At 44.8% G+C, this 27,970-nt stretch overlaps 1 long non-coding RNA gene across 1 annotated transcript; it reads left to right on the top strand.

Annotated features, from left to right (window-relative positions):
- The first annotated feature begins 81 nt into the window (after positions 1 to 81).
- LOC119708240 lies at positions 82 to 27,910 on the top strand. Its single transcript, XR_005258992.1, has 4 exons — positions 82 to 364; positions 22,509 to 22,718; positions 23,722 to 23,832; positions 26,927 to 27,910. It is a non-coding gene; the product is annotated as an uncharacterized LOC119708240 (long non-coding RNA).
- Positions 27,911 to 27,970: the final 60 nt, after the last annotated feature.

Genomic DNA, 27,970 nt, shown 5'->3' on the forward strand with positions numbered 1-27,970 from the left:
ATTAATTTGTCTACCTGTGTGTTTATTTATCGCAATGCACGAAAACTGTCCCGTCAACAAATGCCTCTCCCAGACTGAGTGCCCTCCCCCAAGCCACGACCCTCGGGCAGCGGGGTAGCCCGGCGAGGCCAGCGGCGGTGGGCAGCGCTGCCCCCGCCTCCCCACACCACGGCCCGCGGGATCCGCGGGGAGCCGGGGGCAGCCTCCCCGCGGCGTGGGGTTTACCCTCACTCCCCATTCCTGCTGCGCCGCTCTCCCCTCCCCACAGCCCCCCGTGATGCTATCTTATGCACAAACTTTTCTCCGCACGCGGGAGCAGCGCCGGCCCCGCGGAGCCTCCGCGCCCTCCATCCCTCCCGCGCAGGTAAGAATGGAGGGGGAAGCCCCTCAGGCCCTGTCCCCGGGAAGGGCTGTGGGCACCCTTTGAGCCTCCTATTGCGCCCAGCCCTCGTCTCACCTTCCCCTCAGAGAGGCGCCGACCCGCACCCAGCCCCCCTAGCACTGGCTTTTGGGGATCCCGGGGGTTCATCCCCTGTTCTAAAAACCTTTTTTTTTTCCCCCCTCTCTTTTTCCTTTTTTTTTTTTTTTTTTAATTTATTTGTTTGTTCCCCCTCCTTCTTCCTTTTCTTCTCCTGCCCCTCCCCGCGGCGCAGGTCCTGCCTTTTGTGCGCGGGCTCGCAGGGCAGGCGGGGGGGCGGCGGGGGCCGGGCAGGCAGCGGGCAGCGCCGTCCCCGCGCGTGTCGTGCCTCAGCCTTTATCCCGGCGGCGGCGGCGCGGCGGGGGCCCGCCGGGCTCGGGGGCGGCGTGCGCCCGCCGCAGCTGCCGCCCCGCGCTCCCCGCCCCGCGCCGCGCCCGCCCCGCTCCGCTCCGCTCCGCGCTGCCCGGGCCGAGCGGCGGCCGGGGCCGGCAGCACGCGAGGAGAGCGGGCACCTGCCCAAGGAGAGGCGGGCGCGGCCGGGCGGGCGCGGGGGGGGCGCACACGGGGCGCCCTGGCTCGCCGCTCCGTAATGCAGCGCGTATTACTCAGTGCATTCAGGGATTAGCTCGACTTGAAGTGTGGGGAGATTGTGCGCCTCCCTGCTCCTCGCCTCTTGGAAAGGGGAGAGGGGAGAAGCGCCCCCCCGGTCGCCCCCTCCGGTTCGTCTCAGCGCGCAGCAACTTCAGCTCCCAAGCGAGCGAGCTCTTAGCGTGTCAGGCCGCACAATGCGGGGCTAATTCCTGCTGCAAAAGGCAAGTGGTGAAGAATCAATCGCAGGCTTTATACAATCAAAAGGGATGATGGGCTTGGGGTTGCAAATTTTTTTTTTTATTTTTAAGTTCCCTACCCCAGTCTGAATTTCTCCTGCTCCTTACCCCCGTCCTATCAATAATCCCATGCAGGCGATTGCAGACCGAGGTAAAGCTATCATTTGTATGCGCCTGAAGATTAATTTCCCCCATGTACCAACTCAACGGCATAGTTATCTCTTTAACAGGGAAAACAGTTTGGCTCCATTGTCGGGTTGCCAAGACCGCCTTTTGAGAAAGGGAGCCCGGCTAGCCTCTGATCAAACTCAAAGGTTAGTTAAAAGACAAAAACAGCTGAAAATCTTCATGAATAATGCTGTTTCCCCGAGCCCAGTGTAGTGCAAGCGCACATTTCAATGCCAGAGCATTTTGTTATGCTGCTCGCCTAAGTCAGAATTTCACAGAAAAGGCAGAGAAGAAAAGCTCCAACAATTAGAGGGGGCCTGTCAGAAAACATTAACGCCTTCCTCGCCCAGCCTGTCAAGCGTGCTGGAAATAAAAAACGGGCATAGCGAATCGCACCTCCACCCTCCGGAGCTGCAGGAGGGGGGTGGGGGGGAGTTAGGGACAGAGAAGTAAAGAGAGAGAGACAAATGGACAGGCCCAGGCAGTTAACAGTCCCCCTCGGCTTTGCAGTTCATCCAAAAGCTGGAAAAAGAAGGGAAAAGGACCTGCAGCTGGATGTTCTTGCTTGATATTCATGCTTCTGTTTCATGCCCCAGAATTATATTTGTTCTCAGGACCATTGCACACACTCACACACACACACACACACACACACACACACATGCACAAACACGGGTGCACGCACTCAGACCATCCCTTTACACCTTCAGCCCTTTCCTGCATCAGCCCTGCAAAGCACACGAGGTACCTGGTGAAACAGCAGCCTGGCAGAGCTGTTGCTGCCTCCTGCTTTCTTCTCCCCCCAGTCTCAGGTCTAAGTTTCCATGTCTGTAACCATGCAGATGTCCAGGGTGGCCAACCTGCAGCTGGGCTGAAGGACCTCATGTCAGAGAAGCTGTGCTCATGTATAGCACCAGAGCTATCTCACTCTTTAGAATTTTTTTAGGAAAATGTGTTTCCAATGTACAGTTTTAACTAGTGAGATCAACAACCCATAAGCTCGAGTCCTTTTTCCTAGTTAAATACCTACTGACAAAGACACTAAAATTTTTAAAGCTTCCCCTGCGCTGGTGTTGATTTCTCTAAGTGAACATCTAGACTTTGACTTTCCTGGCCAAATCACAGAGTTTTGCCAGTAATTTAAATAAAAAGAGAGTTCTGGTTCATCTCTTACTGTGAGCGAAACCTCAGACCATCACTTAAACTTTTTTTTTTTTATTTTTATTTGGCCCTTGTTGCATTTGTTGTCTCACTGAAAAGGCACGTATATGTTAATAACTGAAAAGGAGCAGATCAGCACTGAGCAGCTTCTACATTCAGCCTTCTGCTGGGTGGGAAAGAGTGGGGGGGATTACTTCTGTGCATTGCAGTATTCATATGGGTGTTGAAAAAATGAAATTTCAGCCAAATACAAAGTAACTGAAGGGAAGGAGTACCTCCAATGTCCAATCTGAGGTGTTCCAGGGGTTATATCTGTAAAGGGATACAGCAACACAGTTCAGACAGCATGTGAAAGACATCAGACTGCCCATGGTTAGAGAGCTGTATGATTCCAATACATCCTGTGGGGAGAAAACTCTAAGCTTGGGGACAGGAACCCCAGCCCTCCATCCATACACACCCTGGAGCAGCACAGTACGTCCAGGAAAATGGTACCTGCTGCTCCCCTTCAGAGAAAGCAGGTATCTCCTGCAGCTTTGGAGCCAGATATATCCCTTGAAGGATGTATGAAAGAGAAAAGCCTCACAAAGCACTGGGACTTTCATTGGCTCTGACACTTCTGTCCTGGAGAAACACAAGCAACCGGTAGAAGAGGGGAGAAGTTTCAAGAGATACTTTTTCTCCCTCTATCTGGCTACCTGGTACTTACTATTCTAATTACAGAGGGGTAAGATGGTAAAAATGCAGGCATGGGAAACTGAGGGCATTGGCCATGGGCTGAAGCTGTCTAGATTCATTGCTGGCTATGACTTTGTCCTGACTCAATCCTGGCTCAATCCTGAGATCCACAAGTGCTAAGCAGAGACCATAAGTAGTTCCTCACAGGTGCCTGGGGACATGCAGCATTGGGAGAACATGAGAAAACTGGCAAGGGAGAGGGAGCCTCTGATCCAGACTGTGCTTTGTGCAAGGTGCTGTGGGAAGAGGCAGTGCATAATAATAGTCTGCCTTATTTTTCTGGGGGACAGACAATCCATGCTTCCTTTTATCCCACTGCAAATAAGATTCAATCCAGTTTTTGGTCCCTACCTAACACCCAGAAAAGGGCAGTTATGTGTCCTAAAACATCAGACTAAACATCTGTATGATGTACAATATGTGACCTGTAACTTGCTTAGGAGTAAAACTCCTTTGAAAATGTTACCCAACAAACCATATATTTCAATTTTCTCTTAGACTACGTAAGCAACTACAGCAGTCAATTGCAAAATTTTCTGCTGGTCACTGCTGCTTTGCACAAATATGCAGCTTTCTTGCTTTCTGCTTCTATATATTCCCAATAGCACTGGGGAAGGAAAGATAAACTTCACAAAGACTCCCTATAACCAGCTCCAGTGGCATAATCCAGGCTTTTGCTATAGGGGAGGGGAATTGTCTTCCTAAATGGAGCCCAAAATCATTTGGTTCAATATCACAGAAGCAGATCACTGAAAGAGCACAGGTTCCAGTTTTGAGTGAGGTCCTCCTCCTTCCCCAGCAGTCACACCACTCTCTTGCTCACTCTCCCCTTCTGTGGCTGGCCACAGCTTGGAGCTATTTTAATTTGCACTTGCTGGACTGTCAGAGCTATATTACTCTGGAGGAGGAAAAGCCCCATATTAGTAAAGTGTGAAATGCAGTTTTGACTGAAAAGGGAAGCCATTTCGACATGATTATACCGTGACAGTGCAGATTAAAACCCTGCCATATGGCCTAAGATAGGTTTGTTCTTACTTTCAGGTAACAACACATTGCTAATTAAGTGGTGATGACATTTCCAAAGGAAAAAGAAAAAAATAAAAAGAAAAGCCACTTGTATGTGAAATAAAGACAGTCAAGAGAAGGGAAGACATCAATCGGTGCCCATAATAGTGGAAATCAGCTTCCTTTTATCATTGTGGTTTGGCCTGAATAGAAGAGAATTTGTTTGATTTGTTATTGAGTAAACAATAATTCATGTGGGCACTTGTAGGTTGTAGGTGTGAACACAGTGCTCCTGAAAGGCACCCGACTGACAGTGCAGGAGAGCAAAATCCTGCATCACATCCAGGACAAACACAGCATGGGCAACAGCTCAGAGAGGCTCCTCATCCTGCTTTGCCAAGGCCCTGCAAGGGAGTGATGGAGGTTTCCCTGAGCAGGGTGGGAAGCCAGCCTGTCTCTTAAATGGCAGTCACATTTAAGCACATACTTTAATGTCTCTCTATCCTGGAGATCTTTGCTTTTGCATTTCAGGGGATACAGCAGCAAATGATGGCAGAACCAGCTGACACAAAACCCACAGTCCTGCCTACACCCACTACTGTGTCTCTGTGGAATAGCAGTTGCTTTAAGAGACTAAATGGAATAGTATCACACTGTTGGTTTACAAGCAAAGGGTCACTTTGCCCACTAACAACCAGCCCTTTGAGAGTTTCAGATGAAGGGTGTTCTTTAAAGACCCAAATTTTACTAGCAGTTTCTTTTACTTGGACATATATACATGTGCATATATTACTCCATGCCATACAGACTCCATTCAGAGCAGCTGACTCAAAAGTCTGAAAAACAGGCAGTAGGACACATTTTGCTTCATCTTGTTTTATGTTTCATAGCAAACCTCATTTTAGGTTGCTCTAACGTACATCATGTAGGTCTGCCTGGTTATGAGGCCTGACTTAGCAAGGACACTCACAGTGCCTATCCTGTCAAACAGGAGGTACTGTCAAAAAACAACCAAAAAAAGAGGCACAACTTCCATACTTGCATCTCTTCCTGACTGTGTTGCTGCTCAGACGAACTCCAAAGCTTCACGTGTTTCTCATAGATTTTGCATGCTCAATGATTTGAAGCTGGAATTCAGCAACCAATTAAGGATCTAGACAGATGTATGTCCATGGACAGGCCTGGAAGCACTTTATACTTTCTGCTCTCAATTTTTTGCTTCTTTCTCTTCTACCTCTTTAGCGTCCCACTTCTCATATCTGGGGCTGCACCATCTTGAGAGTTATGCCTGAACCAACTTCCAGGGTAAATACTCATTCACTTGCAAACATCTTCAGGAAGACATTCTCACATCTCTCCCTAGCTCAGTATATTGAGAACAAGTGTGGGTTGGAAGGAGACCAGCAAACCATGAAAAAAGCACACATGAAGACTTCAGAAGAATCTGCTAGCAGGTACTACATACCTTAGTTCCAAATCCCCCTGGTCTTCACTAAAGGTTTGTGTTCCGCCCCTTAGGGATGGTCTGGTGAGGATGGTGGCCAATTTCTCCTGCCTCTGAATCTAGCAAGCCTGCAGAAAATAATGCTGGGTAAAAATTCTGGCAATTGTCTCAACATGTGCAGAAAAGAGGATGGCATGGACCTGCAGTGTCAGAGGATGCAGTGCAAGATGCTGTGGCAGAAATCATGACAGGGAGAGGGGGCCCTACTGAACAGCAGTGCTGTGTACAGCACAGAGCAGGGCTCTCATGAGGAAATGGGAGCATATAGGAAGAGCAATGCTGAGGAGATCGTCCTGATACACAGGCAGTGGGTGTCAGATCCTCCTGGCACCCAGCCCCGGGAGACTATTCCATAGCAGCCAGCAGCACCTCAGGGCTCCCACAGGTCCCTCTCCTTGTGTTCATGCATATGTCAGAAGAGATGTGTTTGTGCAGGTAGAGATGCTTGTAGAGAAGGCTGGCAGGAGTGTGACACAAACACAGGAGGATAATGGCTTTATCCTTACTTCAGCAACTTGGTCTCTATCTGAAGACAGATATGTTTTCAGATATATTTTCACCTTCTCCAAGAGCTTGTGGCAATCACTCTGAGGAGATTACAACGAACAGAGAAACAGAAACAAAACAGCTGCTGGAGAAAGCAGTGAGCAAACCTCCTTCCCTCCTCCCTTGCTCCAAGTTAAATGTCAGAAGACCACTGCAGCCCCAGGGCAGGTGAGGAGGACAATGACACATTTGAGGAGCACTTTGCTCAGTCTGGGCTGTCCCTTGGCTTCTCTGCATGGCCAACCCCCATCTTCTTGGCACTCCACTTTTAGTTACCACTACTCCTCTCTCTCTGTGTGGGGAACTGCTACTGACCAATGGAGCATTTATAAATAGAACAATGTTTAATTAACACAACAGTAGGACAGACTTGTTGAAATACTTCCCAGACAGCAGGCAAGAGTCCTGACAAGGAGACTATTATGGGAATTTTAATGAATCCTTCCAGAGTGGGACAGCTTCCATACACCTACATTGCAATGACTAATTTTGTTTGTGAAAATTGTATTGGTAAATGATACAGAGTGACAATGACGCGAGGGACCAGCAAACTGAATAAAGTCACTGGGTGACTGTGTGAAATACTGCCTGCAGACAGAGCAGAGTGCTTACTAAACGCAGTGCAGTCATGGGTCCGAGTGCCCAAAAGCCCAGCTACAAATGGAGTTTGCATAAGGCAGGCAAAGAAGCAATTAAATAACCCAAACAAGGATCTAGCTGTGCCAGATGACACCACAGCATGAAAAGAAGCAGGGGCTGAGCAACTACTTCTGTGAGACACAACCAGGAGCATGTGCCTTATTAACACCACTGCTAAATGCATGCTAGCTGCTGCTGCTGTAATTGAAACCACTCACAGATATCCTTGCCATCTCCCTTTCTAAGAAAACAGGAAATTAAAATTGTCTGCCCCAGTGCTGGGCTTGTGTAAGGTTGCCACCTATGATACAGCAGCCTACTTCTTCTAACAGGGATGTGAGAAATGTGAATCAGGGGGCACTGGAAGGACAAAATGTACGATGTCAGTGCATTCCCTTGAGATCACCTCCTCCTAGCTCTGGAAACTCCTCTAGCAGAGACATTGTACACCATCAGTAACCCAGTGGTCGTAATTAGAAAGTACTAATGAGCTCAGAATTTCAGAAAGAGCTTTTTATCCTTAAAAATCTTAAGAAACAAAGTTCCCAGGAAGACAGTTTGCAATGACAAATGCGTTATATTCAGATTTTCCAGTTCAGCTCTCCACTGCTGTGCTGTACAGACAGTAGCCAGCAAAGGACTCTCTACAGGCCCTGTTCTTCTGACTTATTGTTATACATCTGAGGTTCTTTTTCCCTAAAGATCTAGATTTTAATGCATGGATTCAAGATATGCCTTATCTATCTAGAGAGCCCGGGCAATACCAGTTTTCTTCTCTGATTTTGCCATTTTCTCTTCCTTATGGGCATATCACATTTTTTTCTGGAGTACAAAAAGTAAGGTGAATGCACATTGACTACTGAAACGTGTTGCAATGCATTTCAGACAAAACAGTGTTGGAAAGTGAGCTTGGGATGGAAGTGTATGCTAGAATAGTGAGAAGAGCAGTAAAATAAAGATTTTGGTGCATTACTTCAAAAATTTAGGAGCAAAATAATTTCTGAATTGTTGGGCTTGACAATGATGTACACAAAGCTGACCAAGAAAATCATCAAAATTATTGTTGAAAACTTCAGTAACACATAAGGATTTCACAGAACTGAAGTCAAACTTTGCAAACTGCTTACTATAAGCTTTGGTTTTCGGAGGAAAAGATATGAGGAAAGAGAGACTATATTCTTTTTACTGCTACAGATGCTGCATTCAGAGGTGTAGGTCGCAAAACATTGATTAATTTTTATCCCCACGCATCTGTTTCCTGTTGAATTCTTCCTTTTGCATAATGTGGAGTCTTGCCTGTCAGATTAACGCAATGCTTCACCCCCAGACAAAAGTGCTGGCCTCTGACAAATCCATCTAGAGCACACCTAGCTCCATCGGTGGGCATATTATAAAAGGTAATGAGCTTGACACCCCCTCCAGCTCCAGCTGCTGCAGCAGCGTGTAATGAGCCCTGCTCTATGGGCTCCGGCACTCGCTCTGAAACGCCATTGAGAACTGAGACAGCATGCCACTGAATTTAATTTACTGCTTAGCATCAGCTGGCCCCAGATGATGGAAGGTCATCTGTATGGAGGGTCAAGTGGGATAAACAGCTCCAAATCTCCCTTCTGCCCAAGGGCTCAGAGCTGGTAAGCCCCAGGGCACACAGGCACAGACCTGATGGGGGCATGTTGGCTGAGCAGGCTCCACAGGCAGATTCCTTTGGAGCATCTGTTCTCCCAGATGAGAAATCCCTCCCATTGACCATATCCCACCAGCATTTTCACAGAAATTTTGAGGAAATCCATTGCAATAGGCCAGGTTCCTTGGGGGAGTTAGTCTGCCACTGTAGGTATTTCTTTTCTGGTAGAGTAACTTTCCTACCTTCATAACAAGACATCACACTGCATTTTGCTTGTAAGATATCAAGAATTTTCAGATCATAAAGTACCATCATTCTGTTTCAAGAAAGCAAGGCTGGAGGGAAAGTTTGAATAGCCCAGAAAGGGCCAATGCCAGAGATAGAAGGAAAAAAATGAAAAAAAGGGAAGAACATGGTGATACTACCTTTAGTGTTGTACATGTGAAGAGCCAAGGCAGTGATATTGTATTTAACTCTTCCCAGAGATTTTTTTCTGCCATGCCATAAATATGTTGTGACTTTAAGCTTTGTGTGTACATGAAACTAAACCCAGTCAATGAGAAAATTTAAAAGATTCATTTGTTATGTTCAACCTAAGGGCTGGACCTGCCTCTGCTGAGAGACTAACAAGTCATCCCACGCTCCAGAAGATTATGATCTTGGAAGAGCAGGACTGAGAAATGCAGATCTGGCAGGGAAGAGGGCCTATTTCCCAGTGAGAAGATAAGTAATGCCCTTTAAGGATGTCCTAGACGTAAACCCAGAGATGTGGCTGTGCAGTAAAAAATGGCACAGCCAGATTCAGGCGTCTGAAAAGCATAAAGATGCTAATGGGAATGGGGGCCTGGGGCATGGTGTGCTCCAGGCAATTTCTGCATCTGCTCTTCAAAGACACAGCCATTGAATCCAATGAGACCACCTGAGGAGTAGGAAACCTTCCTGAGAGAGCACAACAGGCAGAATCAGACCCCTAGGGAGTGTAATATAGGTCTTTAAAAATTTGTCTCACTGTGTGGTGGCAGGTTTCTCGCTGGCTTCTTTGCCTTCACGCCCGCCCGCGTGTCTGAACTGCACGGTGTGTGTGCTTGGTTTGATGCAGCCCTTAAGTGTGCACGTTCTTCACTGCTCTCAGGACACAGTCACACGTGGGGCTGGCAGGGCCCAAAGGCAGAGCTGCACAGCTACCTCCATGTGGGCAGGCTGTGCGGCACAAGGGCAGGTACCATCATCGCTCTGCCTGCACACTGGTACTGCACAGATGTATTTATGCGCCAAACGCTTCCCTTTCGTTAGATATTGCCACCTCTTCCAGTGCAGACAAAGACGTGTTTTGAGGCTGTGCTCCTTTTCTGTGCAGATGACAGGTGAAAATGAAGGTTTGATATAAATATACACTGGTCTGAAGTGGATCGGGAGCAAGATCTGGCCTAATATTCCACCCTGAACAAACAATTTTGCTTTGCTCAAAACTTTTTCTAAAAAGAATAAGCTCAATTAAGAAAACCACAACAGCACAACTTTTAAAAAATACCATCGTTATTGTTCATGTGGGTTTTGGGTGGGCTGTGGAAATTGATTTACGAGTCAACCACTTTTCTCTTTTCTTGCCATCTCTCGCTTGAGTGGTTTGTAGGCCTTGGCCCTTTCTTTCACTCAAGGAGAATAAGGTTGTCTATGGAAGAGGTCAGCATTTCAAATTGGTGGAGTTCAACTGCACAAATGACATAGAACTGACAAGAAAAGACAGGGGGTTTGGAGGTCATAGACTGCATAGGTCCTGGTTAGGGTTTTTGCTTTGTGATGGGACCTGGCACCAAAATGAATTAAATAACAGGCTTAAGGACTATTGAGGGAGGGCTGAATGCAAATCAAAGATAAGTAGAAGTTTTCTTTCCTAAAAGGGGAATAATTTTTTTTCCTTACCTCCCCCTTTCCATATCTGCACAGGCAAGGTCTGCATGTTAAACATGATTTAGCAGGCATTATTCTGGAGCCTTTTCATCAGGTTTCTGCAGTGATTGCCTATCTTGGCCTATGATTAATGATCTGCTGTGCAATTTGGAGGCTATAATGACTCAACAATCCACACACAAACTATATAGTTGCATTCCTTTTGCAGATTTGCCAAGCTGTTACCAAGGGGCCCACAACCAAGCCGGATTGTTAGAGATAGCTAAACATTTCTGCAAATGCCATTCTGCCCTTATCTTGCTGAGAAGTGCGTTGGGCAGCAGGCTCATTTACAAAATTCAAAGCCTAGATTTTAGTGGTTCCTTTAAAAAAAAAATCTGGACTGAAATAATCATTAAAAAGGCTGGTAAGAAAAGATCCTGGTATATGGCCTCTCAGTGATTATACAGACAAAATACTTTCTTTGTTTCCAAATTTTGAATCTGATTAATTGATGCCTAATGCTATTAATGCAGTTTGAAAGCGAAAAAAGTTAATCTTTGAAAACCCATGCCATAAATGAAATCTGAAAATCCAAGCAGATTTTGAAGTGAAAGCTTTGTCTTCATTTCAGTTTCTGTACAGAAATAGGCTATGGGATTTATTTATAGACTTCAACTGGATCCCTCTCCAGTTAAAAACTGTCTGTAGAAAACTGCTTTACAAACATTTTTTTGAAAGCATAGGCCTTGATAAGAGTGATTTTGGAGAATCCAGTTTCTATTTATAAGGTTGTTTTAAATAAAAGTAAATGTAAAAAGGAAAAGTGAAGATAGCTACTGATGGAGTCTGTCTTTCAGACATAAGTTATCTTCCGAAAAATAATTTTAGGATAATACAAATATGTTCCTGTTTCCATTGTTAGTTATTACATGATGACCAAATAATTCCACCACAACTGAAAAGATTTCTCATACTGGCTGGGTTACAGTCACATTCAGTTTAACAATTCATCTAGTTTCAGCTTCTGTCTTTTTTGTAGGCAAGAAGGATTGTGAACTAGAGGGGCAGTATAGCATATCCATGCACCCATGTCCATCCATGTCCATGTTATTGCTATTGTTGTTGCCATTTTTATTGTTATTAAAATGCCTGGGAGCTTTAAAAACTGTGCTAATATTGAAGCCTCATAACAACATTGAGTTCCATGAAGAATGCTGTCTCTCAGGCCGGTTCATAATTCCCTGAGACCCTGACTGCAGAGAGGCTTCATGGTCCCAGATTTAAGTACAAGTGTAAGTGATTTTCTGCATCCAGGCTTAAGCAAGTAAATCACAATTTAGTTTATGTCCGGAGTGAAGACAGACGTATCTCCAAGCCTTTGGGAAGAAGGCCTTTCTGATTCCACTGTAGGCAACAGGAAGCCTCAGAGCCCAATGTGTCAGAGAACACCTGTTTAAAGAAACATTTTTAACACTATAACACAAACAGGAAAAATACAATATGCAGCCTGAAGACTCAGAGCACTTAGAGTTTCCTACTCCTTTCCTACTGGCAGGGGGAAGGAGCAAGAAACATCCAGCTATGAACTCAAGCAAGCAAAGCAGTATTTGCCCTCTCTTTATCCAGGCTTTCATCCTTATGCTAAGAGTCAACCCACAGCTATGCACTGTGGATATCCTACTGTTTTATAGGTTTTAAACTAATCTTTGCCTCAAATATGTACATAAATAAATAAAATCAGCTGTGAGCAGAATGCTGTACAGCCATGATAGTGTTGCTGTGCATATAAGTCTATTAATCTCTGAATGGTTGTGTAGCTGACACTGCCTTCAGGGCAAAGCATTGGACTACATGAGAGTCAACAACCTTTCAGTGCTCTTCTAGCCTGTGGTTAGGCAGGACAGACAGAGACCATTGGTAGCTGGAAGACAGTGCCTCAGAGAGGCAAAAACCTGCTGCTGCAGTGGGATTGATCATTGGTCTGTGTGAGACAACCACTCTCCTGACTCAGGGGAAGAAGCAAAAGCAGCAGCAGAGAGACCTTTCACTCTCAGCATGCCATGGCCTCTGGCTTCCAGCCTTCCTGTGCCTCTGAAAATCAGTGACTGTCCTCTCAGGTAGATGGAGTCACCAAGTCTGTTTGGGACTCCCTTGACTCCACTGAAGTCAAGAAGCAACAAAGTATGCACTTTCCACACAGTAAAGATAGTATCAGAGCAGGCCTATACAGAGGAAATATTTTGTCTGGGAGCCCACAGGTGATTCTGAGAAAGATGGAAAAGTCAACAAAAAAATTAATGCTGATTTAAAAGCATCTTGGGTTGCTTCTTCTATGTGAAAGTTCCTTGGCATGTTTGCATCCACATGGATAATAACTTGGTTGGGAACTAGGCAAGGATCCCCACTGGCATCAGACCTCCACCATCCTCTGTAAAAGATGGCACTAAGAGGGACACAGGGTCTCCACTACAGCCATGTCCTTGGCTGTTCTACTAGAACCAGTTGTTACAGATGTGGGATGTGCTTTCTGTGAGACAGTCAACTGCCTGCTGGGCAGTGTGATGAGCTCAACCTTATTTCACACCTCTCACCTTCTCTGTTTCTTTAGTTCCCTTAGTTTGAACTGCTGCTTAAAAGTAAACTGGATGGAGATTTCCAGAGATCTTGGGTGGCTGGACACTGTGGTGTCTGGGTATGCAAGAGACACACTTGATACTCCAAGAATGACTTGTGTACGGACACAGGAGAAATAAGAATCACTCCAGCTTTGCTCATGGCACCTTTTTGTACTCCAGATGCTTCAGGAGGAAAGACTGTGGTCTTCAGTGATAGCTCAGTATTCCTGGAGGGCCAGAGTTCAAGAACTGGGATTCAAGTCTTAAGGAAGTTAGAGACTTTTCCAGGTGTCTGCAAGGCACAAACTAGTGTGTTCTGGAATCAGAGAATGACTTAAGGCATACTTCCCCTTTGAGGAAAGTAAATTTTGTACCCTCAAGAATGAGGGCAAGTGTGTAATTTTACACATGGCAGTGAAACAAGAAAACTGAATTTCATCAGAAGCTGTAAAATCTGCCCCAGATTCACCCAGAATCAATTCAAGCACTGGCATATATATATCAATGACTAGTTGCCAAACTGATATACAGTGACTATCTCAGCTAGTAGATCATTTATTCAAAATGGGTGTAAAAGACAATTGTACTGGGCACTGGCAAACAGGGGCTGACATGGCAAACACCATTTTTATGGGTTGTTTTTAAAGTGAAAATTGTATAATTTGAGACAGACAAGCAGGGATGACCATAGTTATTCCTAGGTAAGCCTGTCCACAGAAGAACAGCTTGCCCAGAGTTGTTGTTTCCCTCTGTTCATTCAGGAACCATCATTTTTGCCCAGCTTGCAGAATCACATTTAGGATGCACGTCAGCCAGTTGCAAAGGCAGGAGCTAGAAGTTAACCCTTTTAAATAAACAGAAAGTATTGAGTGATCAGTCCCTCTATAGAGAATCCCTTTCTCCATGCCTTTTTTAAAGTTATTTGAGCACCTTTATGTGTTAAAGATGGGTTAAATGGGGTCATAGGGCTAAAATAGCTAAGAACTTTGGAGAGACTTGGAAAAGGAAGATGAATGCCTCTTTCCTACACTGCCTCTGGTCATGCAGAAGGACAACAGTGAATGGTCCAGAAATAAAAAACTGGGCCTTCTGAAAAATTTTGCAATATAGTCTCTGCCTAAATGCAGAGCAAGGCAGAAATCTCTGTTATGTCCTGTGTACTCCACTGGTTTTAGTAGGAGCCATGGGACAGACTTTCCACAGACCAAGCTGGTAGGCTTTGATGTATTTGCTCTAACACTAGCAGTGTAATCCAGAGATTAATAGAATAAATACCAAGGGCTAAAACATAGTATTTTTCAATGCTAAGAACAATTGTGTTATAAGGGCTGGACCAGAAAGGGTTAATATCTGCTCTTCCAGATGTGAACTTCATTAATTTAATCTAAAACATCTTGAGAGATAATAATACACATATTTCCAATTACAATTATTTAAACAGAAAAACAATTATTTAAACAGCCCTAATCTTGCACTTCATGAAACCCTTTACATTCACTGTAATGTCAAGCTCTGCAGGGGAATATGTTAACAGAGGAAATCTAGCATCTTCTAATTACAGTACTTCTATGAAACAGAAACAAAACTGAGTTTTGAAGGTTGAGCTGAGAGGAAGAACTATTCCATGGCAGATGGGAATGCAGAAGCACTAGGTTAGATAGATGAGTATACCATACTTATTTCACTTCTCTGTGGAGGTACTGGCACACATGTCTGGGAAAAGATGTATAATCATAAAACCCACGCGTAATTTTGGAGTAAGAACGCATTGCCATTGACTGACTAGCTTCCGTAGTTATCGGTCACAAAAGAGAACTACCATGTAGTTAAGTGCTCTAATCTTTCTAAAAGCCTGACACAGCTCACCAGAGAGCCACAATCCAAAATCATTTACAGAATGAGTTGCATCTATGCAATATTTTCAGATTCTTGCTCAGAACAGAAAGGCAACTTTGACCTCTCTCTACTGGGGAGAGAGAGCAGCAAACAGCAGCACAGCATTTCCCTGTCAGTCAGTCCCGTTTCACTCTTGGGGCTTTGCTTCAGTTCTGAAGGCCTTCATGGTGCTCCCACCACAGGCAGCTGCCTCAGGCTGGCCTCCTGCATGGCTCTGTCAAGCCCAGCTCTTGGGGCCACCATAGCAGCGAGGAGGGTACAGCTAAGAAAAAAATCCCAGTGCCAGGACGTCACGTTAATGTACCAAAGCTTTAAAGGACATTCCAGGAAACACAATGTGAATTTGCAGATAGGAAAAATTCAGATTATTACTCCAGACATGGTGCAGACACTGCACCAGTGTGATGTCCTCCCGGGCACTGGGAATGCACCCACTGCTATCATGCATACGTGGGTGGGCAGCTCAGAGGTGCTCATGGTCCACTGAAATTCACGATGGGTTGGGTGCCACATTGCTACACCTGTCTTTGTAAATCTTGGTTCTACTTACATTATCTGGTTATCTGATAAGGCTTTCCCAAAAGTGACAATGACTTCAGTACTTTTTAGCAGTAAAAATCTGCAAATAATCTGATAGAAACAAAGACACCAATTTATGCCGGAACTCTTTGTATGACATCACACAAAGAACAAAGACTATTTCTACCAAGTGAGACTTGCTGTAAAGTTTTTCTCTCACATCATTACACTTGATCACCAAAATATGTATGCAACTTTTTGGAGATGGAGCAGCTTGGTTCCTCTTCAAATTCAACTGAACCACTGACAATCTGCAGTTGACAAAATGACTGCAGAAATGTAAGCATAGGAATATGTAATTCCTGAAATAAATGCACAGGTATGTGCTTCCACAGGATTACCTCGACCATTCCGTGATGTGACTTGCTGGTGCCATGTCTATGCTGTACAGTTGTATGAGTGACCTCCTTCCCACCCTCCATCCCCCTTGGTAATTGGTCATTTGCAGGTGGACAACACAAGAAGTATGGTGGTTCTTGTAAGAGCTCTGGCACACACAAAGAAATCAAAATCTGTCTTATAACAATGAAGCAATCTTTTGTGCAAAAAGATTCAAAGTGTAGCAAAAGCTCATCCATCTAATAAATGACCCCCACCCACCTGCCAGTGGAAAGGCTCGGCAGTGCAGGGGACAGGGGCTGCGAGAAGGTGATGGGGAGGGATCTTTTTTTTTTTCGAATTGTGATTGTTTGGGTTTCTGGTCCAAGGTAAATGACAAGAAATCGAAAAACACCCCCAACACACATATTTCAACTAAAGCAAGTGCTTGGGATTACTTTTTCCCCCTCTGTGTCTGTTTGAAGGTATTCTCTGAAGTTGACAAGCACGTGTTTTGGAGACCATTGAAAAGCTTCTGCCATAAATAGAGGAGGCAGCTTGGCTTAAGTGTTGCTAGGGAATACCTGGCAACAGGCAACAATAGTCCTTTTAGAGGGCCCAGGGCAAACAGTGACCGTGGTAATGGGGTGGGCTTAAGGGAGGCTCCTTGCCCGAAGCCCCTCCACTCACACTGCGCCTCCAGCCCTGGGATGTGTTCCGGAAATTCCCTGCACAAAGCAGGCCATTCAATGGGAGGTGGGCCCGTGCGTGTGCTTTTCTGGCAGGGAGGGGGGGCCGCAGAGGGAGGGGGCCTGCTTGCCAAAAAAAAAAAAAAAAAAAAAAAAATCCAAACTTTTCTGTTGTGTTTTTTTTTTTTTTTTTTTTTTTTTTTTTCCACGAAGGCTAAGAGAAGCACAGAAAGTGCTAAGTTTGTAAAAGAAGCTGAAAAGGTTCAGAAAGGAACATAATGGGGCCAGGGAATGCCCCATGAATTTTGAACAGAGAGCAGAAAAGAGACCCTAAAAAGCAATTAGTGATGCTGCTTGTCGCTGAAGAGGGAGCTTGAAGGAGGTGGGAAGGCGCAAAAAGAAGAGGGCAACTCCAATCACTTAGTAAAGTAGAGGGAAAGGGGGGGCAGGCACAGGGAGAGAGAGAGACTGGCGCCTTCGGGAATTTTTATCGTAAAAGTAGATGGAGTCACACGGCAAGGGCAGCGTCCAAGGAGTGTCTAGAGCCGACGGCACATGCCAAGATGCCTTTTGGCTTTGCCTTCCCTGCCCATTTCTTCAAAACAGGATCAGCAGGACTCGGCTGCTGTCTCTGCTAGCCCGATGTGTCTGTCACAGGCTCAGCCCCAAATCCTCACCCATCCCTTCCAGGAGGATTCCTCAGCCAAGGGTCTCTGCCTGACAGACGAAGGCGAAAAGACCTCCAGTCTCTCTTCCTCTGCTTCCCTCATTCCTATTTCTAGAGCCATGCACAGACACCTATTTAGCCATACATTCCCTGCACAAATAAAAGTAACGCTGTCTGCTCATTAGCTGGGAGTTGTTAGGGGGAAAAAAAGGAAGGAAAAAAGGGCCGTCTGAACAGAGCTGAATAGCTATAACCTTAATGGGTTGTCAGAAGTCTGCAGGCAGTAGGGTGAGGGGAGCCAATCCCCCTCTAGTCTTTTGTCCTAGACATTGTTTAGGACCAGTGGTAGCTCATTAGGTCGGGACAGTAATATTCCTAACGATCCTGTGGGGCTGAGGCTTCAGAATGTGTCTTCAGCTGTTTTCCTGATGTCAATCTGATTCATGGAGAGGCATTTATCTCGACAGAGATTTTTGGTGGAAAGCGTTATTTACCTTTCATACCCTGATTACTAACCTTTGACAGAAGTTGCAGCTGGAAGGGGAAAAAAAGGAAGATAAGAGAGTCCTGTTGGCATAAACCGAGGTGTGTTATAGTGAAAGGCAAGCTGCAAAAGCCAAGTAGATGGGACCTTGGCCTACAATTTGACCCTACAGTTTGCCTCCTTGTATTTCAGATTCCATTGGTAAAGTAAGGATAATCATCCATTTTGTGTTCTGGTGGTGGTGGAGAACAAAACACTGGAGTGTAAGGTTTCTAGGAAATGAGCCAGATAAATTGTTAAATTATTACCTTTCCTGTATTTGGGATCCTAGAAGAGTTTTTTTGGGGTTTTTTTTGTTTGTTTCTTTTTGTTTGTTTGTGGGGTGGTTTTTTGTTTGTTTGTTTTTTGGTTTTTTTTTTTTGTTGTTGTTCTTTTGTTTTTTTCTGGTTTCTATCAGAAACAAAACCCAACTGAATTAAATTGTAAATCAGAATGGATTTTTTGATTGTGTATGATTTCCCTTACATCCTATACTTGTTTTCAGCCTAGAAATATGAATCTGCTGAGGAAGGGAGCAAAGTTAAACTCCCACCTTCCCTCATGCATTTCTTCAGGCATGGGCCTGAGCAGATGCTGTTCACTGACACAGGCCAAATCCCCCTCATTGGTCATTTGTGTTGCCCAACAGTGTCACAAATCCAAGGTGACATATTATTAAAGTGATGAAATTAAAGAATAATTGATCACATGGCAGATTTCCTTGTGATTAGGCAACATATTATTTATCCATTTGCCAGTCCTGCCAAACACAGAGAGCAAAGTACATTGTCATTCTGTACCCTCTCCAACAGTTCACTTCTTGTGTTTAAGGCCTGGGGTTTTCTAAGGAAACTCTCAAAGCTCCATGCAGCTGCCCTACATCCCCATTAAAAACCAGCCAAACTAACAAGTAATGATGAAATTATTTCCTTATTTATTTTGTGTTAGAAAACAGAGTGGACAATGAACTGCTCTCTGAAACAAAGGGGCAAGAACTACTCGTCCCTTTCACTCCAGTAAGAGGAGGGTAAGTACGCAAAGGTCAGCGTACAGACACTGCAAGGTTCAAACCAAGAGCACGACGCAATAGAAACAACATCCCCAGATCCTCAGGGAGTGCAAAGCAGCTGCCTCTGTGGTGCTCCAGAGCTGGCCAGAGCTGGAGCAGCTGCTGTGGGCATCCTGTGAGCCAAAATAGCTCCCGGTGACTCTGTCACATTCCCTACGCTAAGATCATGGGAAAGGATTTGGTACCCCTCAGGATATCATCAAAACACATGAAAAGACACACAGGAAAAGGCTTTGGGCTTCTCCACTCAGGTTTAGCTGTGATTGCATTTGGGTAACTCTGCTACCTGAGGAGAGTTGCAAAGGAACATTGTGCATCGTGAGGTCTCCACAAAGAACCATCCCACCACCCCAAGGAGAGATGGAATTTCAGACCCACATTTGTATATTCTAACTGTGGGGAGCATTATTTTGCTGCCAGTGAAAAGCCTGCTGGGCTAAATGTTATTCTTCGCAGGTTGCCTATTTATAAGCGAGCATGAGCATCAAGGGGTACCTGCCACCAGCAGAACATGACAGAGTGAGCAGGTCATGCCTCCTGAATAGATCCAGAATAGTTTTCTAGCTGGTAAGCAACAAAATAAATGTTGCTCAGAATTTAAGCAATGGGACATACCTCATCATCTGCAAGACAGTTCTTGCCCAACAATTTTACTGATTTCTCTGGTACCCCAGAAATATTAAATATTGATTCCCATACCTGGGCTGCAACTGGCAGAGGTGTCTGTGCCCATAATCACATGAATGAATCAAGCTTAGTACACTGTAGCTAAAAGGGTGGTTTTCTTCAGCAAACTTTAAAATAACCAGCAGCATTACTATTATATGACAGAAGCACCACAATAACTAATGGGACATGTCCTGCTATCTATCAGAACCAAGCACAGAAAAAATAATCATCAGAATCACTCAAAGGTTTCTGAAATATTTCAATCTCTTTTAAAATGGTCTCTGTGTGGTATTTCTAACAAGAGAAGTAAAGGGATAGGAAGACAATACTAACTCACACAGTTTTCCCTCATCCATACTGATTTATGTACCTTGTGAAGGGTTTGAAAACTGCAGGCCTCTAAGGAGCTTGTGAGAGTTGCACTGAGATCCTGACTGTGTGCAATTGTATCAAAATGACACAATTTTTAAATTTTATCATAAAAGAGACTGGTGAGGCACTGGACCAAGTTTCCTGAAGAAGTTGTGGATGCTCCATCCCTGGCAGTGTCCAAGGCCAGGACGGATACCTGCCCGTAGGAGGGAAGTTGGAACTAAGTGATCTTTCACGTCCCTTCCAGCCCAACCCACTCTGTAATTCCACGATGCACCTAACACATAACCTCCCACCCTGCAGGACCCATCTGCACACACCTGTGCCCTCGCTCACGCTCACACCTGTGTGCACACATCTGTGCCCTCGCTCATGCTCACACCTGTGCCCTCGCTCATGCTCACACCTGTACCCTTTCTCATGCTCACACCTGTGCACACACCTGTGCCCTCGCTCACGCTCACACCTGTGCTCACACCTGTGCCCGGAGACCTGTGCGCGCCTCCCGCACGGGCGCCCCGCGCCAGCCGGGCAGCACCACGGACAGCGCCGCCGTCCGCCCGTCCCCGGCCCGGCCCGGCCCGGCCCGGCCCGCTCGCCGGAGGGCCGGCAGCCAGGCTTGGGAATTCCTCTGGGAGCGACAGGCTGAACCATGCTGGAAACGCTACCAGTTCCCGCAAAATGCACGAACCAAAATCCCTGCCGAGTCTCTTTGGTTTCAAAGGGAATATTTTTAGAATCACCTGGTTCAAACACTAGGGAAACGTGTCTACTTGGAAAATATTCCTACGGCTGAGCATGTCAAGAAAAGTTTTATTTCCATGCTGCACCTCAGGACAGCAAAGGCACAGGCATTTTGCCCGAGATGACCATGTGCTCTCAGGTACATGTCTAATATTTTGTATGCAGCATGGTGATACAAGCCATAGCAACACTGCATGTCCCCATGCTCCAGCATGAACCCACAAAACAGCTTCTCTGCTAGCCAGTGAAGATTTCAGGAAGTGATGACCTGGCTGAGATGACACTCCTAGCTTTGAGGTGAATGTGGTTGTGGCTCTTGCTGAACGTGCAATGGTTAAAGCATGCTCGGTGTTACTGGGACACAACAGCTGGAGATCACCAGGCTTAGCGTTCACCACGTGGGCCTAAAAAGGCTGCTTCAGCAGCAAGATTGAATGGGCTGAGCCTGCTGGTGATGTTTAGAAAAGCAGGTTCACAGACAGATGACATACAGTCTATGTGTAAAAATTAATGACTGGCAGGCAGGTCTGAGAGACGTCAGCACCTGGGAGTGACTGGCTGTAGGCTCTGCTCATACTGCTTTGGTCTAGATATACTGCAAGGTTCACAGAGCTCAGACAATGTCTGATGTCATCTAACATCTTCAGCATCAAGTACTCACTCAATGTATTTTTTGATCAACTATACAGACACTCTTTGCTGTAGGAACACCCCCTTTCCTGATACCAGAAGAAACAGATTTTGGGTGCTACACAGCAGTATTCACCCAGCCAAGCCACAAATTTTGTGGAACTGGGGATGTGGAACTAAAGGAACAGTTAAACTGTGATTCCCAGATACCAGGTGTGGTCATTCCTCTAGGATTTTTAAAACACATCCAATAGAAAGGGTGTTCTGAGAATGTGCTGTGCAGAGCAAGGATTTTGTCCAATGACCATGAGACCCCTCAGAGTGCTCTGTGGTGTTCAGCCACCTATAAACACCTGCTGAATCTCTTGAATTAGCAAAGCTTATATGAAATAAAGGTACAGATGTACCAGATAAAGTCCCTTCACAGCTGTAATAGATCTGACAGTTTAAATGGACACCAGGTGGGAGAAAGAAAGCTTTGCAGCCACCCTTTACAGGAAGCAAATTGTCCATTTCCCAAATCAGTTTGAAGTGGGAGCAGAGCCCAGCAGAGGACAGCGCCTGGGGGACTGTCCCTCCGTGGGAGAGCATGCTGCCATGCAGGCACACGTGTGGCAGGATGAGCAGCTTTATCAGCCTGACACACACATGGGCTTTTCCTCTCAGCCAGGAGTGTTCGCTTGTGCTCAGCTCAGCACTGTCGACACATGCACGGCCTTGAACTAGCAAATTCAGAGCCAACAGGGTGTGCTCTCTCTGAACTCCCTGACAGCACAGCCATGATCTCTCTCACCCTGTCTGAGGCTCAGCCAAGCATGCAGAGTAAAAGACCCTTCACTGTCACTCTCCTTTGTGCTTTCTGGTTGTTTTGTGAGGTATGATGTGAGACAGGGAAAGACACTCCTGTCATTTATTACCAATCCTAACTTAGATTTCTTTGCAATCATCTTCCATGACAAACACAGTACCAGATACTGTGCATAGTGCTTGCAGTAACAAGGCTTGGCTTCATTACTGCATATTTTTTTTCAGCCTTGTGGCTGTCAAACAGCATTTGGGTCTAATTCATGGCATCAAACAGAGAGGCTGAATGCAGGCAATATAGATCTGGGCAGCAAGAGATGCAGCATGTGCTTGAAAAGCCCAAGTTGGCCTTTGCTCAGAAGTTTGCAGTAGCCCAATCCCTTAAACAGCTTATCTCCTCCCTGCTGCAGCACAGGGGGCAATGGTGCAGTAAGGACTCCAGCCCCTGCCTGCTGATGCAGTGACACTTTGTGCAAGTCAGGATGTTCAGCAGAACCCTAAGAAACTGAAGAGGAAGATCTCTGATCTGCGTTCTCAGAGAGGAGAATGGAACACACATCTTCCAAAGGCAGAGGACCAGGTGTATGAGCCTAACTGGAGGCAAGCATCACCTTACTCTGGTGAGTAGCTGCTTCATGATGCAGACTCTGACATGTCCCAGAATGAATGGAATGAATATTACAGCCTGAAGAGTGGAAAAAGCCTTCAATGATGTGACTCAATCTATTCCTACCTAGATAATCCTCTAGCAATTAAAACATAATCAAAAACGCTCTTATGTAAGGGTGGGCAGTTGTGATTTGTAGACGCCATTGAAAGGAAAATAGTGATATGAAGAAATATGAAGGCCTTAAAAGAGAAATCATCATCTCCCAGCCCAAATCATTAGTCAAGAAACTTTCCACAAAAGGAATAAGCATAGAAAAGCATTTTCAAAATAATTTTAGAAAAAAGGCAAATGTCCAGTAATGTATTAGGGATATTTTCCTCCAAAGTAATATATGAAGTGACTACATAAAAGAGAGGAAATGGAATTTTAGGTAGAGCTGTCTGAAATTATTCTGACAAGAGGACAAGGTAAAATTGCTTGTTTATATTGTATGAGAAGGTGTTCTCCACTCTTAGGTGTGACGGTGGCATGTGATGCCCGCTTTCCTTATTCACACAGGGATTCATGGTGCTTGCACAGAGCCAGGCAAATGTGAGAGTGCCAGGGCCAGCTCCTCAGAGCTACTCCCTGGCCAAGATCTGCCACACATCTGCCCAGATATGTGGTCTGTCAGACCTGGAGAGTGTTCATGTGAAAACCCTCAGGAAGCAGTGTGGACCTAACCTTGTGTCCACCACAGCACATTCCAGAGCTTCCCAGTGACTCTGAACATTGCTGGGCCATGCCCTGAAACACACCAGCAACCAAAGCACAGCACTCCCTCAGTGGCTGCTCTGTGTCATGAGACACTGTGTGAACACACCAGTGAAGAAAAGGAAAATCTTGTCCTGGATTTTGAATAGCCACAAGGATATAGATCACAGCAGCAGCAGCCAGCTAACAGTTTCTCTCAACTAGGAAAAAAGCTGTCTTTGCCCAGGCAGAAATGTCAACTTGTTTTTTTTTTCTTTCAGTTGTTGCATCAATAAATCCTTTCAGACTAGGACAATTAGCCTCTGAAATAACTAATCCTTGAAGGGAGAAGAGGGACAGACTTTATCTTTGCTGAAGTAACTGCTGCAAAGGTAGGTCCTTTCTTGTGGGGGGCAAAAATTCCATCTCAAATTCTTGAAAAATACTCATTTCACTAGCACTGAAAGAGAAACGGAGGGCTCACATATTTTGGAGACTAACAAACCATTTAAGAAACAAATCATTGTCCAACTTTAGGAAGCATCTAGAACAGTCTTTAGTGAAATAAATGACCAATGCTTGCTGAAAATTTATCTTAAAATTTTCATTAGTTGTTTTCAGCATTGTTACCAAGTTGTGCTATTTTCTTTTCTCAGAAATGTAGACTCCTTTTCTCTCTGCCTCTCTCTCCTTTTCTTAAAAAACCCAAAAATCCATAGCTTTTTTAGTGAAGATAATCAGTGAATTTTGAATTCAAAACCATGAGGACAGTCAAGGATGCTGTCCATCTCCTCCAAACAGAAATTGTGTCTTCACTTTGTTGCCCTCATCCCCCCCAAGACTGACTTCACCACATGGAACCTTCTCTTTTTGAAGTTTCTCTTGTCTCTAAGAAGGAGAAGATCCTTTCTCCCCCATCCCCTGTAGTGCTGGCTCTTTCCTGTGTGAGATCACTTTGAGTAATTAATTTCTAAAAAGTCTGTGCCTGTATTTGCACTGTAAACACACACACTGCATCAGAAATCTCCTTTCAGTACATTCTGCTAAGCTTAAACAAAATCCTTGATTTTGGAAACACTAGACAGGACATTGTAAATCACCACCTTTGAAGGCATAAGTCAATGCCTTCCTTTTGCTAAGTACACTTGTAAAAGTGCACACAGATATTTTCCAGAACTTTGAACAATTTGTTCTCCCAGTTAGACGAAAAATGGTTTGCATACACCTGTATGGAAAGTGATATCTAATCTTTTATGTTTGCGATTGGAGAGTGCTCAGGTCAATCAACATGCAATAGAAAGTAGTGGCAACTCTTATTTTCTATTTAATTTTACAGTCAAGGTTGAGTATTTGTTTTTGAAAGATTGGAGGAGTTGCCAGTGCCAGGGAATCGGACTCTTTTTATCTTTGGCGTGCTTGTTATGAGGAGGAGGCAGGTGCAAGGCAAGCGTTCGAGCGCCGTCGGCAGCAATAATCCCCACCTGAGCACTGCCCGGCCACCTGCTCTCCAGGCCCAGAGATAACCCAGGTCTAAGTTAGTGCACATCTAAGTCTTTGCCAAGTAAAGACTCATAAAAGACTCAAATTACGGTCACATCAGTGGGTATGACAATATATCAATATTTGATCACTGACAGTGATTTCTTCCGGATTCACCCCAAGGCATGCAGCCCGATCTGAAATGGCTTAACCCAACATAATGCACCTGTGCTTTATGGAGAAAAGGTTCAAAGCCTTGCTGAAGATGGCATCTAACTTCCTGATAACCCTCATGCCACCAGCCATCCAGCTTGTTATTAGAGCCAAGGCACCCTCAAAGCTACTGAATGCTGTGCTTGTCTTTCAGTCAGCAGTTACAATCCATAAGCTTCGCGTGCAGGGATTGGCCCCACAGTTACGGTTGGATTTATCATTGTTATGGGAAATTACTTCCCCTGCTTAGTGACACATCCATCCTAAAACACACCGTGAGGTGGCTGCTAAGGAAAAAGCAGAGGTGTGCAGAAGCAAGTCTGTTAGGAGGTAATGTAACTTCTCTTATGTTGAGTAAAAAAAGAAAGAAAAGACAGATGAGGCTTGGCTTCATTTTTCTGTTATCTAAATAGATTCATTTATAGCCTGTAAATTACAACTGTCTGCATGGCAAGCATTCCTTGCTCCCCAGTCCTGATACAACAAGGTTCCTTCCCACTGATTGAACTACGAAGTTTTACTCTCCTGAGAGATTTTAAAGCTGCACATTTCAGAGGTGCAACAAAACACACCAAGGAAACCATCAGCAGCAGAGAAGCCCTGCAGAAATAGAGCTTAAGCAGCTGACTTGTTTATTCCTTTCAAAGAAATACACTAAATGCCATTGGAAGACCTGCCAGCTAAAATTCCCTGTTTACATCCCTCTTGCTTTCCTGCAGGGCAGACATCCCTGGGCTAAGTGGAGGTGGCAATGGGCGAGCAGTGCCAGAGTCTGAGCTCCTGAGAGGATTGGAGGAAGATGTGTGAAGGAATAAATACTCAGTAAAAATCTCATTAGCACACAATTAAGAAGCAGAGAAAGTTATTTGAGGCTGATTTTTCAACCATGCCCGGGGAAAATTAAATAAAATAAAATAAAATAAAGGCATTGGCTTCCCTAAGTTTGCAAGGGACAAAATCATCCATCATGTGATGAGCATGATAAAAATGAGACAGTAAAGGAACTGGTCATTGCTGACGCCTCTCATGGAGCCAGCTCAACAAACCCACAGTGAAAATCTAGCCCAAACCATCCAATTTTCCCTCACCCACTCCTCCACTTTAGGAAACGGCTAAAATTCACAGCCGGCTCTCTGAACTGCAGGTGAAGCAGGGAGTTACCAGTAACTCCTTTCACAGTGCTGTTGGCTTCTTCTTTGATATGGTCTGGGATGAGCTGCAGGTGTCATTGTCACCACAGTTCACACAGATAGGGAATGGAGAGGTTGGATGAAATGGGGAAAAAATAGAGGGGAGAAAATGAAGATGCCTGGAGAAAATGACAGGTATGTACTGCTGGTGAAACATGGACTATGACAAAATTGTGAAGATTTTTAAAACTCCAGATTATGCAGAAATATTCTCAACTTTTAAATGTTTTGGGGTTTTTCTTTAAATAAAAGCATTACTTATTTCACTCTTCCAAGCAAAGGGAAAAAGTAAAATAAATTAAAAAATTAAAGTCAAAGAAATCAGCAACTCTTCTGCTAACAAGGTTGTAAGACCTTTTGATGCTACTATTCTCACTACCTATGAGCCTTCCAAACCTCACAAAAATTTAAAAAAATATCTTAACAAGTCCACTTGAAAAGCCCCATCAAGAAAACAAAGTCATGGTCTCATGTATTCCAGGAACTCCAGAGACTATAATTTTTAAACTCTGTAAATGTTACTGTTCATCATACTGTGTGTCTTCAGCTTATTGATTTTGTGTGCTACTCTTGTCAGGGCCTGTATTTCATTTTGTTCATACAGGACACATTTTCAAAACAAGTGCTGCCAATGGCTGACTGAGGATATACAGGCAATAAGAGGACAGGAGACTGCAGCAACACTGTAACTTTCATCATTTCTTAACATGGAACAAGGCCAAGAATATTTTAGGGTATTCAGGAAGAAGAAGAAAATAGAAAACAGCACGCAGAGAACTGTTCTACACTCTGAATGGAGTACAGTTACTTCATGCTAGATTTATTTCAGCAAAACATAACAGCTTTCCACAAAGTGGTTTAGATGGGATTCCCAGGTGACTTGTTGTGTATTTAAATACTGCCTGCGTAGGATTTAAATAAACAGCTTTTATATTAATTAGAAACAAATCCTCTCAATTGGAAGGTATTAACTAAATTGCACACACAACACTTACTCAGACTTTGATTCGGTCACATGCTTTTAAACTTGCCAGCCACTCATAGTCTAATATCCTATAACCACAGTTTACAACAGGGCAATAAAATATTGATTCAAATGTTTTAACCTTTCATCGATCGGCGTAACATGTAATTAAGTCCTAGGAGCAAGCGAGCAGCTCATTGCTAGCACACCAGCCTGGGTACATATTTACAGCCTAAGCCTAGCAGAATTGGTTTATGCATGTTTCACAGTAATACACATGCCAATTATCTCTTTGCTGGTTTCTGATTACAGTTCAATCAAAGACACTCCACACCGTGCAAGCAGGATCTGAATATAGACTGCCAGGCTCTTCATTGACCAAGTACATTGATTTCACCAGATAAGAACCTGACTCAGATGCTTTGTGCTACACTCTGCAAAATCCCTGTAAATGGGCCTGTGGCTCCCAGAAAGCACAGGACTTGTTAGTTCCACCTGATACTGGGAGTGCAAACTCCCTCTGAAGGCAGAGCAAAGCTGCCTGCTTAAATTCACAGGGGTGGTTAATAGCTCTAAAGTTTTTAGAGCCTCAGAATCATCCCTCTTCATAAGATAACTGCCTTGTCTGGCTCCCAGGAACAATGTTCTGCTTTTCTCAGCTTTGACGCCATTGGGTAAATCCAT

Source organism: Motacilla alba, chromosome 1A, assembly GCF_015832195.1.
Source record: "Motacilla alba alba isolate MOTALB_02 chromosome 1A, Motacilla_alba_V1.0_pri, whole genome shotgun sequence".
Taxonomy (NCBI): domain Eukaryota; kingdom Metazoa; phylum Chordata; class Aves; order Passeriformes; family Motacillidae; genus Motacilla; species Motacilla alba.